Genomic DNA, 15,871 nt, shown 5'->3' on the forward strand with positions numbered 1-15,871 from the left:
TGGAGAAGCCTTCTGGACCAGGTATGAGAAAAAGATGAGAAGCATTAGGTTATATATCACACACGAACACATGTAGCATATGTTGAGGCCAGAGGAATAAAGACATAGAAGTAATTATGCCTGGGGTGCCTGGGTGGCTCAGTTGGTTAGTCTGACTCTTGTTTTTGGCTCAGGTCATGATCTCACTGTTTGTAGGTTTGAGGCCCACACTGGGCTCCATGCTAAGAGGGATTCTCCCTCTCCCTCTACCCCTCCCTTGCGTGCTCTGTCTCCTGAAATAAATAAAGTTAAATAAAAGCTTTAAAAAGAAAAAGAAGTAATTATGTCTGTCAATCTAGCTAGAAAGATGAAACACACAGATAAAAGAAGAAAATAATAGACACTAAAGGGAATGTTTTGGAACCTCAAAGCATTAGTGTTTCCTAATGCAGTTTCCAAACCCTTTCCAAATTACTGTCGCCTACTCAGCATAATAGTGGTTCTCAGCACTGATTATGCATTAGAATCACGTCAGGACCTTATAAAACACAGCTGCACAGGCCAAATAATTCAGATCTCTGGGAGGGGGTCTGGGGAAAGGTGTTTTTTAAACTCAGCAAGTGACTAAAATGTGTCTGTAATCTAATCTTGGGCAGCCAGGGAGGTTAGAAAGGCCGACCTGGGTGCTGGGAGGAGGGACTGGGTGGGTAGAGGCCCCAAGAGGGGCCTGGGCCTTCCTTTGGGCAGCTATCAAAAGGGAGGAAATTCAGAACAAACTGAGCCTACTTCATTCAGTAGGGTGTGTGTATGGTGCCTCGCACAGTCTTTCCTTCTTTCCATGTCGAAAATCTAGTAGGCTGATTTTTTTTGTGTGGATAAATTTTAGACAGATACATTAAAAATATTTTTAAATGTTTATTTATTTTTGAGAGAGTGTGCACGTGCACTTGTGTGAGAGTGGGGTAGGGGCAGAGAGAGAGAATCCCAAGCAGGCTCTGCTCTGTCAGCGCAGAGCCTGAAGGTGGGCTCGAACCTACAAACTGAGACCTATGACCTGAGCCAAAGTCGAGAGTTGGATGCTTAACTGACTCAGCCTCCCAGGTGCCCCATAGATACATTTCAAATTTTTAACAGCATCTTCAAGATGTTGTATCTTACCACACCCCTGGGAGCTAGTTATTTTACAGATGAGAAAGCCCAGTGAGGGTCAGAGAGGCGAAGGAGTAGGTCTCAGGCTGCTCAGATAACAGTAATGCTTTTCTTTGGCTCTAGTACAACTTCCGTATGTTTGCATTGGTGGCTTGTTAAAATCACATGCAGGGATAGTAATAATTTGAGTTGGAAATCATAAATTCTGTTTTTACCTCTATTGATTGGGTTCCAGGGAGTGCCTAAGCTTTTTTGCAAGTTCCTGCTGGAGTCCTGTACTCACCTCCTGAAGTGGAAGTGATTTACTCTGACAGGTCTATACATATTCTTCAATAACTCTAAATTGCTTGCAGGCCACTAATGGGCATCAATGCTTGTTTTCAGGAAGTCTGGACTTCCAGAGGGAGGAGGGAGGAATGCATGGCCAGGGGGCTGGGGTATCCTTAAATAGCCAGGGGCTGGTGGGGCCAGGCCCTGCTCAAGGTGTTTGCGCCCTCATGGGGACTAGGCAGTTGGGGCCAGACTGTGGCTTGTTTCTTTTGCATTTTCATTGTTGCTAACTCAGTGGGTCCAAATATATTGGCTATTCATGAAAACAACCAAAAAAATGACTTTTAGCAGAATAAAATCAAATGCTAATGAGTACCTTGTTTTTAGAAATCTTTGCGGCTTATTTAGCAACACAGATTGGTTGGTATAATTCTGACAGAAGTGATCTGGTCTCTACCCTGGGGGAGTTCTAGCTATTTCTAACTCTGAGAAAAGTGTGTCTTTGACTTTAGATTAAAATTTCAGGATTCCAATTCCTGAATGATTAGAATAAAAGAATGAAAAATTCACAAGATAGCACCGTGTAGATAATACACTTTTAAAGTCTTTGCCAGTACGCATCCTTTCCTGTTGCCAGATATGGAAGTCCCTCTGCATTTGTGTTCTGGTGGGGTGAGTTGCCTGGATAAAATTCACTGGGTAGACTGCCTAACCCGGGGAGGAATTATAGATAAATGATGACCTGATATATGGTAATACATCATTTTTATTTAAAAATTTCAGTTTGTATTAAAAAGACTAATCAGTAGGGGTGCCTGGGTGGCTCAGTCAGCTGAGCATTTGACTCTTGATTTTGGCTCAGGTCATGACTGATTGATCCTGAGATCAGTCCCTGCATCAGGTTCTGTGCTGACAGCGTGGGGTCTGCTTGGGATTCTCTCTCTCTCTCTCTCTCTCTCTCTCTCTCTCTCTCTCTCTGCCCCTCCCCTGCTCATACATATTCTCTCTCTCTCTCTCAAAAATAAATAAACTTAAAAAAAAAAGACTAAACAACATTTAAAACAATGGAAAAAATTTTAGATACCATCATTCTGTTACATAACTCAGTAACAATTTTCTATCTTCCTCTATCTTCCACATGCAAATTCTTAGGAAATATATGTGATGTACACATATCTTTGTATTCTGTTCAGTTTTTAAAGCAAATGCTAAAATTAAATATACTTTACTTTGGAGTAGTAAACTCAGAGGAGTGAAATTACTGGGTGAAAGGTTATGAACATCATTAGGTCTGTTCCTAGGCATTGCCATGGTGTTTTCCAAAAGACAAGCACAGATTTGCAAAGTAACCAATAAAAGATAGAGGTACCAGTTTCACTAAAGGCTTATGAGTAACAGGTCTGATGACTAAAAAAAAAAAAAAAACAAAAAAAAAAACAACAAGCTGACCACTTTATTCATTATAAACTGTTACCTTAAGGTTACTTTGTACTCTGATTCTTTAATCACCTCCAAGAATCTTTTTTTCCTTTTTAATTTTCTTGTTTCTTACGTGAATTCGCTGTTCCAATCCTTTGTCCATTTTTCTATCGAACTTGAGGTTTCCTTTAAAATGTAACTGATCTATTTATATCTCACAGATCTATGCTCAGTGATGTTTGAGGCAAGTATTTTCTCAATCTCACTTGGAATCTTAAAGATTTATGCAGATGGACAGCCAGACCCAAGGTTATCCTGACCAAGGTTTCAGTCCTGACCCCACCGTAGGCATCCACAGCGCTTGTGTGGGCCTTTGTCCAACACCTCCCAGCCTCCACCCCGAACCCTGCAGCAACCTCTGCTCCTTCCACAGAGCTGCCTGCCTTCTCCCCTGGGCCAGCTCCGGACTCAGAGGGCACCTGGCGCTGTTGACTTCTGACCAGGGCCTCAGAGCCTGTCGGCGCACCCTCAGTAGCCACCTCACTTCCACACTTGATCACTGACTGTCTGTCAACCTCAGGCTCCTTTCTCCTTCACCTTCTCCCCCCCACCCCTGCATTTTGTTAGCCCCCCCTTCCCCTATTCACTTCACTGTCACTCAGCCTAGCCCAAGATCCATGACGGACGCTGTTCTCATCCCCTCGCCCAGCTCTCCTCCGCCTTTCCCAATCCTGCAGTGCCCCAGTCAGCCTGGTCAGCTTCAGCCTCGTCATTCTGAGGAGTCCCGCCCCCTCCCATCCTTCCCTCTTTAGGAGTCTGAGTTCAAATTCTCTCTTTCCTCTCTTCACCCTGTGTTTCTTTACAGTCTCCTCCTACTTACATAGAAGTCTCTCCCTTCTGTCCCATCCCTTGACTTCCCTTCACAAAGCTTATCTGAAAAGCAGCGATTGTCATACTCACCTCCCATTCACTCTTTGCACCACTGTATCCAGACTCCTAGCCGCCCGCCCTACCCTGCCCTCAGGTGCTCTTGGAAGGATAAATGGCAACCTGCCTGTTCACCAGATCTGCATAAAAGCCTTATTTCAGGCTTCATTTGGAAGTAGGAAATGTCTACCTGAGGGAGAGACTCTGAGGAGTGTCTGCTGCTGTAAGGCTAATGGAAATGAGGTTTCTTGGATGTGTTGAAGAACAAAGGATTCAGGCTTTCTCTTTCTCTGGAGGCTTCATCCTCCATTTTCAAGTCACAGATTTCTGGGCATCCCCTGAGGAGGCATTAGTATCTTGCTGTTTCAGGCCGTGTCCTAATTGGCTATAACCTACCAACCCAATGCGGGCACTTACTTTGTATGAACTCATTAGTGCTCACAGTGATCCTTCCCATGAAGAAATTTAGGCACAAAGAAGTCCCCTGCCCAGGGACACCCAGTTAGTAAATGGCGGAGCTTAGATTTGAACCCAGGTGGTCTGGGAGAAGCCAGAAGTCTTTGCAGAACACTTTTTAGCCTTTATCTTACTTACTGGATCTGTCTGACCTTTCTTTCCTACTTTTCCTTTCCAAATTCCTTAAATACTGATGGTGAAGGGAATGAAAAATTCTTTTCTATCTTTTAAGGTCTTCCAGCTGGACTAAAAATTAAATTTACTTGAGATAGATTAACAGGAGGAAAAAAAAAACAGTTTTATTACACACATGCAGAGGCCCCATAATGAGATTGAGACCTAAAGAAATGACCAAGGCAGGCAGATTGTATATTTTTTGGACAAAGAGACAATAGATCTATGAGGAATTGATAGAAAAAAGAAAACTTTGGGAGCTTCAGTTAGTAAGGAATTCTAAACAGTATTTGGGCTGCAGTAATAAATTAGTAAAAGTAACACAGGTTGTTTATAAGGCCTTCTCGGCTCTAAATTTCCGGTTTCTGGTGGTAAGATTGTCTCTTGTCTGCTGGTACAGGGAGGACACCTTTCACATGGGAGATTTATTTCCTGCTTTCAGGGGGTGGAGGATGGTCTGAGTGTCCTTGTACAGGCTTCTCTTAAGTAACTTTTATGTAAAATAATATGCCAAAGTGGCACATTTTGGGGACAGCCTGCGATTGGCCCCTACAGTGGTTCCTCAGATTCCCTTCCCCACATTCTGGTCATCTCCTGAGTCCAGCTGTTATCCTCACGTAGGTGTCCCACAGCCACCTCAAATTCAGCACATCCCCAAAGAACTCCTTACCCTCCCACCAAACCTGTGACTTCTCTGCGAATGGGATCAGCATCCATTCAGTTATTCAGGTCAGATGCTAAAAAGTCATTCTAGATTTCTCCTTTTCCGTTATCTTCTACCTGGCTTTCAAATCCCTATATTGCCAGAGCCCTGCCTGCTTTCCAGTCTCACTTCTTTTTTTTTTTTTTTTAATTTTTTTTAAACATTTTATTTTTATTTTTGAGACAGGGAGAGACAGAGCATGAACAGGGGAGGGTCAGAGAGAGGGAGACACAGAATCTGAAACAGGCTCCAGGCTCTGAGCGGTCAGCACAGAGCCTGACGCGGGGCTCGAACTCACGGACTGCGAGATCATGACCTGAGCCGAAGTTGGCCACTTAACCGACTGAACCACCCAGGCGCCCCTCCAGTCTCACTTCTTAATCCTACTTGTCCGTTATATGCCAGCTGCACTGGTCTTCTCTCTGCTTCATAAACCCACCAAGCTTGTTTCCCATCTAGGGCATTTGTCTTAGCTGTTCCTTGTGCCTAAAATTCTTGCCCTCAAGATCTTTGCATTGCTAGATCCTCCTGGACATTCATATCTCTGGGTAAATATCACCTCCACAGAGAGGCCTTCCCTGACTCACAGAACTGTTTAGTGTAGCTGTCAGCCACCCGCTGTCATGTCACCTTACTTTTATTCTCTGCGTGGCACTTATCACTTATTGATTGGCTTGTTTATCGTCACTCCATGTGATGTAAACTCCACAAGACCAGTGACCTTGTCTGTTCTGTTAGTCCCTGTTTCCCAAGTCTCCAGAGCTGTCTTGCATATAACCAAAATAATATTGACAAGAGCTGATATTTGTGGAGCATTGCCAGTGTGTGTAAGCAAATAGTAATACAATATATAATATCCTCATATGGTAACCCCTACTTTCATAATAACATACATAATGTATATTATACATTGATTATATAATAATCTTTAACATTATACTTATATATGATATGAAATATCTACTATAAATATATGACACGTACATATAGGTGTATGTATATGTGTGTGTGTGTGTATCCTCACAGTGATATAATAACAATACCTATTCTCATATGATTTTGGTGAGAATTAAATGAGACAGGAACTATTCTCATTCATCCTCACCAAAGGTATATGAGAGTAGGTACATTGTTATTATTATCAGTAGTATTATGCCTGGTTTGTAAGTGAGGAAACTGAGGTACAGAGTGGTTTACTAACTGACCTAAGAGCACATAGCTAATAAGTGGTGGGGTGGGGTCAGGCTTGGACCCAGGAGTTGGTCTCTAGAGCTGAGGGCTCTATCAGTGCTTGCTCACCGAAGGAATGGATACACCTACCTCATCACCAGGGTGCTCACCAAATGCCTTCATCTCCGACTTCCTCTCTGCCCCATCGCTATAGGAGGGGCACCCAATGTCTCTTGCTTAGATTTTGCCACAGCTTCTTAGCTGATGTCCCAATCTCCAGGTCTGCTTTTTAATTCTGCTAGCGTGTTTAATCTAAGATGTAGGCTCTTAGCGTGTTTAAGATGTAGGCTCTTAGCGTGTTTAATCTAACTGTTTAAGATGTAAATCTGAACTGTAGGCTCTCAGTCTTTTAGACTAACATCCAAACTCCTTTTCTTTACAACTTGAATTCTGCTCACATCTCAATCCTCATTTCCTACTTCTCCCTCTCATGCACATTGCTTTCTACCACAGCAAATTACCCTTGGATTCCTGAAGCACACTGTGCTGTTGGACAGTTTCATGTCTTCACATAGGCGGTCTCCCTTGCCTTGCTTAATTCCACAGGTGTGTAAGTTTTATTTCTACTTGGACACTTTCTTGATGTTCTCAACCTCCTCCAGCCCCATGGGGCTGCCTACATTGTATGCTGCTCTTCTCTCCTGTTTCATTTTGTAATGACTTCCATCATGGAGTACTATATTGTACTTGTCTGGCCTCTTTCTGTGCCTCCCACCCCCCACCCCAACTTTCCCCAAACTTTGCCTGAGAACATTATTTATTATTATTTTTTTTTTTAATTTTTTTTTTCAACATTTATTTATTTTTGGGACAGAGAGAGACAGAGCATGAACGGGGGAGGGGCAGAGAGAGAGGGAGACACAGAACCGGAAACAGGCTCCAGGCTCTGAGCCATCAGCCCAGAGCCCGACGCGGGGCTCGAACTCACGGACCGCGAGATCGTGACCTGGCTGAAGTCGGACGCTTAACCGACTGCGCCACCCAGGCGCCCCCATTATTTATTATTTTGAAGGAATTGACTGACTGGCTTCCCTCTAACCCTCATACCTAACAGAAGGTCTGGAAAATAGTAGGCACTCAGTAACTGTGTGCTGAATGAATACTAACTTCCAAAAGGAATTTGAGGCAATCCACATGTAAGGGAGGGGAATATAACATATGGAACCATAATACAAAACTTTCAGAAACTGAGTGAAAAAATCATATACTTGGAATGAGTGTATTCCTGGAATCGGGCACAGTTTAAGTTTTTTTGGCCACCAAGGTAAGAAGGGAAACTTGAGGGGTACCTGGGTGGCTCAGTTGGTTAAGCTTCTGACTCTTGGTTTTGGCTCAGGTTATGATCTCACAGTTTGTGAGTTCACAGTGCTGACAGTGTAGACCCTGCTTGGGATTCTTTCTGTCTCCTTCTCTCTCTTCCTCTCCCCTGCTCTCTTTCTCTCAAAATAAATAAGATCTGAGATCCAGAGTCACATGCTCTATGGACTGAACCAGTCAGGTGGCCCTTACAGACAGTGTTTTGTTTTGTTTTTTTAATTTTTTTTTTAAAAAAAATTTTTTTTTTTTCAACGTTTATTTATTTTGGGACAGAGAGAGACAGAGCATGAACGGGGGAGGGGCAGAGAGAGGGAGACACAGAATCGGAAACAGGCTCCAGGCTCTGAGCTATCAGCCCAGAGCCTGACGCGGGGCTCGAACTCCCGGACCGCGAGATCGTGACCTGGCTGAAGTCGGACGCTTAACCGACTGCGCCACCCAGGCGCCCCATGTTTTTTTAATTTTTTTTTAATGTTCACTTATTTTTGGGAGACAGAGAGACAGAGTGGGGGAGGGGCAGAGAGAGAAGGAAACACAGAATCGAAGCAGGCTCCAGTCTCCGAGCTGTCAGCACAGAGCCCGACATGGGACTTGAACCCACAAAGCGTGGGATCATGACCTGGGCCAAAGTTGGATGCTCAACCGACTGAGCCACCCAGGCACCCCTAGATAGTGTTTTTGAATGTAAACATTTATAAAAGTTTTCCTTAGCGAAAGCTCTAGGTCTAGCATTGAATTGCTGTTCCAAAGGCATATTTCTGGAGACCTACTTTATTTTTTATTATTAAAAAATTTTTTTTAACGTTTTATTTATTTTTGAGACAGGGAGAGACAGAGCATGAACAGGGGAGGGTCAGAGAGACAGGAGACACAGAATCTGAAACAGGCTCCAGGCTCTGAGCTGTCAGCACAGAGCCCAACGCGGGGCTCGAACTAACGGACCGCGAGATCGTGACCTGAGCTGAAGTCGGCCGCTTAACTGACTGAGCCACCCAGGCACCCCTGGAGACCTACTTTAATGTAGTTTCTATATATATATTTTCTGACATAAGTTATTATAGACTTGGAGGTTAGAGAGCCTAAAGGTTTTTATAACTTATCCTATAGCCATAGCACAGGCACCTCATAGACCCACCGTTTAATATAAGATAGTTTTGGGGGCAGAAGTTGAGGGAAAGTTTTAGCTAGCCCTGAGTCAGCTCTTTTATATTTAATTCTTTTGGTGACTACCAGAGGTAGAGCTCTTCCATGTTATTGGTTTAAGACAGTTCTCCTTGCATTAGAAACCAGGTGGTCCAGGCTTTGATGTTCTCTCATGAGAACTTAAGGTCCTGACTCATTGTGTTACCTGGTTAGAAGGCCATCTTGCCTCCATGGAACAGTGAGCTGTAGCTGTCTAGGACAGGGCCAAATAGTTCTTCGTGAACTATTAGCTCAAGCACCTATACAAGCCTTTGGTTGTGCCCCGGAGTTCTAGATCCAAGAGTTCTATGCCATCACGTATGGGAGGAATAACTTTGGTCTAAAAGATTTGATATGTTTACTGAGTACCTACTAGGTGTGGGGCATGGGGCTGGGTACTGGGGGTACCGTGTTAGCACTCAAGTAGTGCTCATCATCTAATGTGATTTCTTTCTTCATTGATTTCACAATCTAGACAGAGTCACAAGGAACCATTCTGATGAGACTGTCAGAGCATCTGGGTACCAAATAAACCCCAAGTAGTTCAGTTCAGTAACCTGTTAGATGAGGGTGGTTTAGTATAGTCTGTTTAAACATTGAGGTTTTCTGCCAAATGTTATAATGTTATAAGATTTAGTCTAGTTGATACAATTTTCCTCCTTGATCCATTATTACTGAACAAGATCAGGTGGTTTTGATTTTTTTAATTAGGAAACTTTCCAGACACAGAAAAGTAGAATAGTAGTCCAATGAATAGTTTTATAATCGTCATCTTGATTTAATGATTGTTAACATTTTGCTATATTTGCTTTCGCTAATTTGTGTGTGTGTGTGTGCGCGCGCGCTAGTATTTTAGAGTAAACTACAGGTATCATGACATTAAACTTCCAAATGCTTTTGAATGTAGCCCTGATAGATTCCTTCTGTAGTAGGCAGCCTCCAAGATGGCCCCCAGTGATTCCTGCCTCCTGGTGTTCATCCTTTTGTATAATCCCCTCCCCTTGAGTGTAAGCTAGATTTATTGATATGCTTCCAACAAATAGAATATGGCAGAAGCGATGGGATATCCTTTCCAAGGTGAGGTTATAAAAAGACTGTGGCTTCCATTTTGGGCATCTCCTCTCTCTTGCTCTTGCTGTCGCTTGCTTTGACGGAAGCCAGCACTGTTGTGAGCTGCTCTATGGAGACGTCCATGTGGCAGGGAATGCATATCTCTGGCCAAGAGCCAGCAAATACCCGAGGCCTGTGAATGAGTTTGGAAACAGCCTCCCTGAGTCAAGTCTTGAGTTAACTGCAACCCTGGCCAACTTCTTCATTATAGCCTGTGAGAAACCCTGAGCCTGAGGACCCAGCTAAGGCTGCCTGGATTCTGGACCCACAGAAACTGTGAGGCAATAAATGTTTGTTGTTTTAAGCTGCTGAGTTTTGGGTGCTTTGTTATTCAGCAATAAGAAATACTCTTACATGGCTCCTGTCCTGTTAATCCCGGCAGGAGACTTAGTGACTGCTGAGTTGTGGAGAGTGATGCCAGGCTGTCAGCAGACCGAAGAGTGCTTATCCTGCTGTGGTGGGTGGCAGGCATCAGATCTCATTTGCCTCAAGTTTTTCAGTAAAAGGTTTTACATCTTTCAGAAGTAGAATCTTATCTTCCCGTCTCTCAAGATACTATTATGATTACCCATTCTGATTCTTAAAGGGTTATTTTTGTCTTGGCTCTGAAGAAATCTGTATCTTTTCCAAAGCAACAGAGCTTGGCACGTGGGAGGTTTCTGTCTCAGGATTCAGCGATCTTGGAGAACGCAGTCTGCACTGGGGAGAGAGTAATGTGGCACGTTTTAAACCGTGTAATGGTCAGGATACATGGACAAAAGCATTCAGTACAGGAGTAATAAGGTCTCCTATAAAGTAGGATAAGAATTCCGTCCTGCACTTAAGAAGAAGCTTCACACAGAACTCTGATGTGATATTTAGCATGGTCATGGGCATAGCATTTAAGAACATATAGGATTTCCATGTTTAAAGATAAAATCGATAGCTTTGATTTTACCCCAACGGACCTGTGCCCATTGAGTGAATCTGAGTAAGATCCATCACTCTGGGCAGGCCCTAAACAGTTCTGGTGGTGAAAGATCTTTACCAGTTTTTGGTGCTTGCTTCAATGTTTAGAAATGGTTGAGGATCCTGGGTTCTGACTAAGGTGAAACCTGAGATCTATAAAATGAATAAAAGTCCTTGAGGGCTGTGGAGACTGCTTGCATGGCCTTGATGGCCAAACACAAAACCTCCCATGGGAATCCACTACTGGTCAGTCTTCTTAAAAGGGTAAGTTCCTTATAAAAGGATTTGAACTTAAATTCAATGTGACATTGAGTTCTGTCTGATGTGTTGTTTCACTAACCAAACCAGAATGTGGGGGCTAGCAGATAGTCCTTATTGAATACAGAGATGGAACAGCAGGTTCCTTTGACCGAATACAGGGCAGCCGAGACAGAAATGAAATTAAGGGGAAAGCCTCTCCTGGGATGTAGTTTGAGTTGAGTGATATGTATTCTTTACCCTCAGAAGGTGTACTTGGTGGGGGAGCCTGGGTGTCTCAGTTGGTTAAGCGTCTCACTCTTGGTTTTGGCTCAGGTCATGATCTTACGGTTTATGAGTTCAAGCCCTGCATTGGGCTCTGTGGTGACAGTGTGGAGCCTGCTTGGGATTCTCTATCTTTCTCTGCCCCTTCTCTGATTGTGCTCTCTCTCTCTTTTTCTCTCAAAATAAATAAACAAACTTAAAAAAGAAGAAAAAAGAAGGTGTACTTGGGAAGGTGAGGTGAGATTGGGGAGACCCATGTGATTTTTAAACCCTTCAGATTTCAGTCCAATGTGTAGTCAGACTCAGAAGCAGCAGTATTGTAGCAACTTTAAGAAGAGAGATGAATGGGGTACGTGGGTGGCTTAGTTGGTTGAGTATCCAACTTTTGATTTCAGCTGAGGTCATAATCCCAGGGTCGTGGGATTGAGCCCCACCTTGGGCTCCATGCTGAGCATGGAGCCTGCTTAGCATTCTCTCTCTCTCTCTCTCTCTCTCTCTCTCTCTCTTTCTCTCCCTCCCTCCCTCTGCCTGTCTCTCCCTCTCGCTCTCTGTCTCCCCATCTCTAAAATTAAAAAAAAAGAAGAAGAGAGATGAATAAGGCCAATCATCAGTGAGTCAGTAACATTACAGAGGTTGTTACTAACAAATAACATTTGAGAGGTTAGTTGTAGTTCTTTGTGATTTCCAGGAGCTACTGTTTAATGATATTAAATTATAATAATACGTGAGTTTTAGCAGGCATTTGGAGTACTTTCCTAATCTAGATTTCCCATGTGTGAAGTTTTTCCACTTGGTGCAAATCCTTTCTCCAAGTTTTCTAAAGTTACAGTTATATGCCCATGGAGGCTTTGGGTGTGTGACGTTCATAAGGTCGGACACATTATGAACACATTATGAGGACGCATTATGAGGACTGAAGTACAGAAGAACAAATGCAACTCCTTCCTTATAGTGGGGATGGTATATACTTCCTGGTCTCATCCATAGAGCATCTGAAGAGCCGGGACATCATCAAAGAGGCGATGGGGAGGGAGAGGCGAGATGATTGGTTTTGGTCAGTGGGGACTTGGTCAAGATGATTCATACAAGCTGAGAAAAATTCTTTTTGGGTGTTCTTTCAGAGAATCTTACAGAAAATTGCAGGGCTAGCTAGTTGCTTTCTAGAATTAAATCTGAGGAGGCATTAAATTTAGGTGCTTCCGCTGGTGTTCTCCTTGATTAATAACTTCACATATAAGATAGCAGCTCCTTTCTCCCCCGTAATGGAAAGAATCACATACACAGCGATTTTAGAGTATGCTGGGAATATGGACAAGAGCTCTTTAAAGGAAGTAGCCCAACAAAGAGGGTCTGGTCAGGAGTGTAAGAGAGAACAGAGACTAGATTTTATTTTTCCTTGTAGCTTTGCTCTGTTGGCGATTCATATGCGGAAAAAGAGCTTAATGTGTCTTCTTGAAAGTTGGCTGGCAAGATTCTGTGACATGTGCTATCCTTGGGGAAAGTATTCAGTAATTTTTATTTCTCAATTTTCCTCAAATTCCTAATTAAAGGTGAGAGAAGGACAAATAGAAATATTGGTGGTGTCCACATTGACTTCACTGGAATTATCTGCTTATAAGTCATATCAGTGCTCAAGTAGAAGGAAATTCACAATTTCTCTTTATTTCTTAGACTAACAGAAAAATGCATGCTTGAAATTTTTTTGACTTTAATTTCTCTCTTGAACTTATATTTTCTAGCAAAGCCCTTTCTCTCTCTCTCTTTTTAACTTTTTTAATGTTTATTTTTTTTTTTATTTTTAAAAAAATTTTTTTTTTCAACGTTTATTTATTTTTGGGACAGAGAGAGACAGAGCATGAACGGGGGAGGGGCAGAGAGAGAGGGAGACACAGAATCAGAAACAGGCTCCAGGCTCTGAGCCATCAGCCCAGAGCCTGACGCGGGGCTCGAACTCACGGACCGCGAGATCGTGACCTGGCTGAAGTCGGACGCTTAACCGACTGCGCCACCCAGGCGCCCCTAATGTTTATTTTTAAGAGAGAGAAAGACAGAGTGCAAGCAGGGGAGGGGCAGAGAGAGAGGGAGACACAGAATCTGAAACAGGCTCCAGCCTGTCAGCACAGAGCCTGACACGGGGCTCGAACTCGGGAGTGGCAAGATCATGACCTGAGTCGAAGTCAGACGCTTAACTGACTGAGCCACGCAGGTACCCCGCAGAGCTCTTTGTCTTAAGCTAAATGGCAGAAGCAGAGTTGGTCATGACCAGTGGAAAACGGGAGCAAAATTAGTAAGGGAGGGAACAGGCATGAGTCAGAGGTTCATCTCTGTAGCTATTTCCAATGCCCTGAAGTAAACTTACTACCCACTATTCCGTACTGATATATGTGCAGGTGGTCAGCTTTTACTTGGAAATATGTTAGTGGAGATTTATTTTCCTAGGAATGGGTAGAGTAAATATGGCCATAATTTCTGTTGTGATTCCAAAGGAAAGAGCTGGGATGAATGATGGAAGTTCTAAGGAGTCATATTTTTGTCCAGTGTTTGGAACTGTCTAACCATAGAATAGTCTGTCCTGCCCGAGAAGTGATGGAGAAGTCCCCAGCAGGATTGGGTTGGGAAATAGGTGGTGGGAAAGTGGGAGAAGGGATTTCTACACTGGGATAGATGTTGGACTGGTTCTGTCCACAGGCAGGACTTGTTGTGACTACTGGGGTCAAAATAGCAGTTCTAGGGGTGCCTGGGTGGCTCAGTCAGTTAAGTGTCTGGCTTCACCTCCAGTCATGATCTTGCGGTCTGGGAGTTCAAGCCCTGTGTCGGTCTCTGTGCCGACAGCTCAGAGCCTGGAGCCTGCTTCTCTATCTTTCTCTGCCCCTCCTCCCACTCATGCTCTGTTTCCCTCTGTCTCTCAAAAATGAATAAACATTAACAAAAATTTAAATAAAAAAATAGCACTTCTAGGGGCGCTTGGGTGGCTCAGTCAGTTGGGTGTCCGACTCCAGCTCAGGTCATGATCTCACGGTTTGTGAGTTCGAGCCCTGCGTTGGGCCCTGTGCTGACAGCTCAGAGCCTGGAGCCTACTTTGGATTCTATGTCCCCCTCTCTCTTTGCCCCTCCCCCACTCACACTCTGTCTCTGTCTCTCAAAAATGAATAAACATTAAAAAAAAAATAGCACTTCTAGTTTGCAAAGTACTTTCACATTATTTTATCTTTTAATCTTTACAATAGCTCTCCATTCTAAGAAAGGGCAGAGATCAAACATAATTACAGCTATTATCATCTAATTGACAGTTTCTATTGTGATAGGTACCTGGTGGACAGAAAAGTAAACCAGAGGGTTATATGTCCTCAAACAGCTTAAAAACTATGTGAGGAGACAGGACATGCACGTAAATAAGACTATGAGATGGCATGTATGAATTACCTGATGAGAGAGCTAGATCAGTGGTTCTTGAAGTGTGGTCCCTGGACCAGCAACATCAGCATTACCTGAGATCTGTTAGAAATGCAGATTCTTGAGTCCCACTCAATCAGAAACTCCTGGTGTGGGGTTAAGGGCATCAATCAGTGTTTTTTAAAAGGCCTCCAGGTGATTATGATGTGTACTTGAGTTGAAGATCACTGATCTCGTCCAGACCAATACTTCTCAAACTCTAGCACGATAAGAATCACCTAGAACAGTGTCATTCAAAGTGTGGCCCAAGCTCTGCAGGCCCTCCAGGTGATTTTGACTGACCTGAAAGCTTATTGAAACACAGATTTTTCTAGTCTCACTCCCAGACATTCTAATTCAGTAGATGGGATGTGAGAATTTGTGATGCTCATGGTCTCAGATTATTCTTTGAGTAGCCTTGCTCTAAGCCATTATACCTCTGGGATTTAGCAAAAGAGTGGGAAATGAGAGGTACTCTGTGGGACCACGACAGTGAGGGTGGTCTTCACCGAGTAGAAGAGGGAGGACCTGATCTGAGTCTGATGGGAAGACTTAGGTCAGATAGGAAGTTGTTTGAGGCTGGGGGAATAGGATGAACACTCAGCATGTTTGACTGAAGTAGAGCATGCATACTAGCTAGACCTTGGTGTGCCCAGCTGGGGACTCAGGAAAGTTAGCAGCTGTCAGCTCTCACCTGTTCTCCCCAAGGTGGAGGCTGAGAGCCAGGCGGCAGGCAAACAGCCTAGGACCCGGAGTTCTTTCTTAGTTGCGCCATTATGTGGTCCTGCCTCTAAGTGAGACTTTTAAGACCCACTTAGAAAAGTTCTCTGCTTTTCTCCTCTTCCCTTGATTCCCCTGCTCACCAAACCTAGCTTGCTTCAACTCTACAGCTTGTTCTCTCAGTTTGGTCTGAATCTTCAGGCTTGGATTCTGACCATTCTTCTCAGACTCCATGTTGGTTTAGTTCTCCCTGGACAACTCTGTGGCTTCGTTCTCCATATTCACCCTTTCCCCTCATTTCTACCCATCATCTCAGTCCATCCTAATGGGGGT

At 43.6% G+C, this 15,871-nt stretch overlaps 1 protein-coding gene across 1 annotated transcript in view; it reads left to right on the forward strand.

Moving 5' to 3' along the window:
* The window catches only part of FAXC (failed axon connections homolog, metaxin like GST domain containing), a 70,708-nt gene that overhangs the window by 38,233 nt on the left and 16,604 nt on the right, over positions 1-15,871 (forward strand). The window lies entirely within an intron of this gene.

Source organism: Lynx rufus, unplaced genomic scaffold (genome assembly GCF_022079265.1).
Source record: "Lynx rufus isolate CCGP_SWC_20201006 ecotype Redwood Valley unplaced genomic scaffold, mLynRuf1.p SCAF_6, whole genome shotgun sequence".
Lineage (NCBI taxonomy): Eukaryota > Metazoa > Chordata > Mammalia > Carnivora > Felidae > Lynx > Lynx rufus.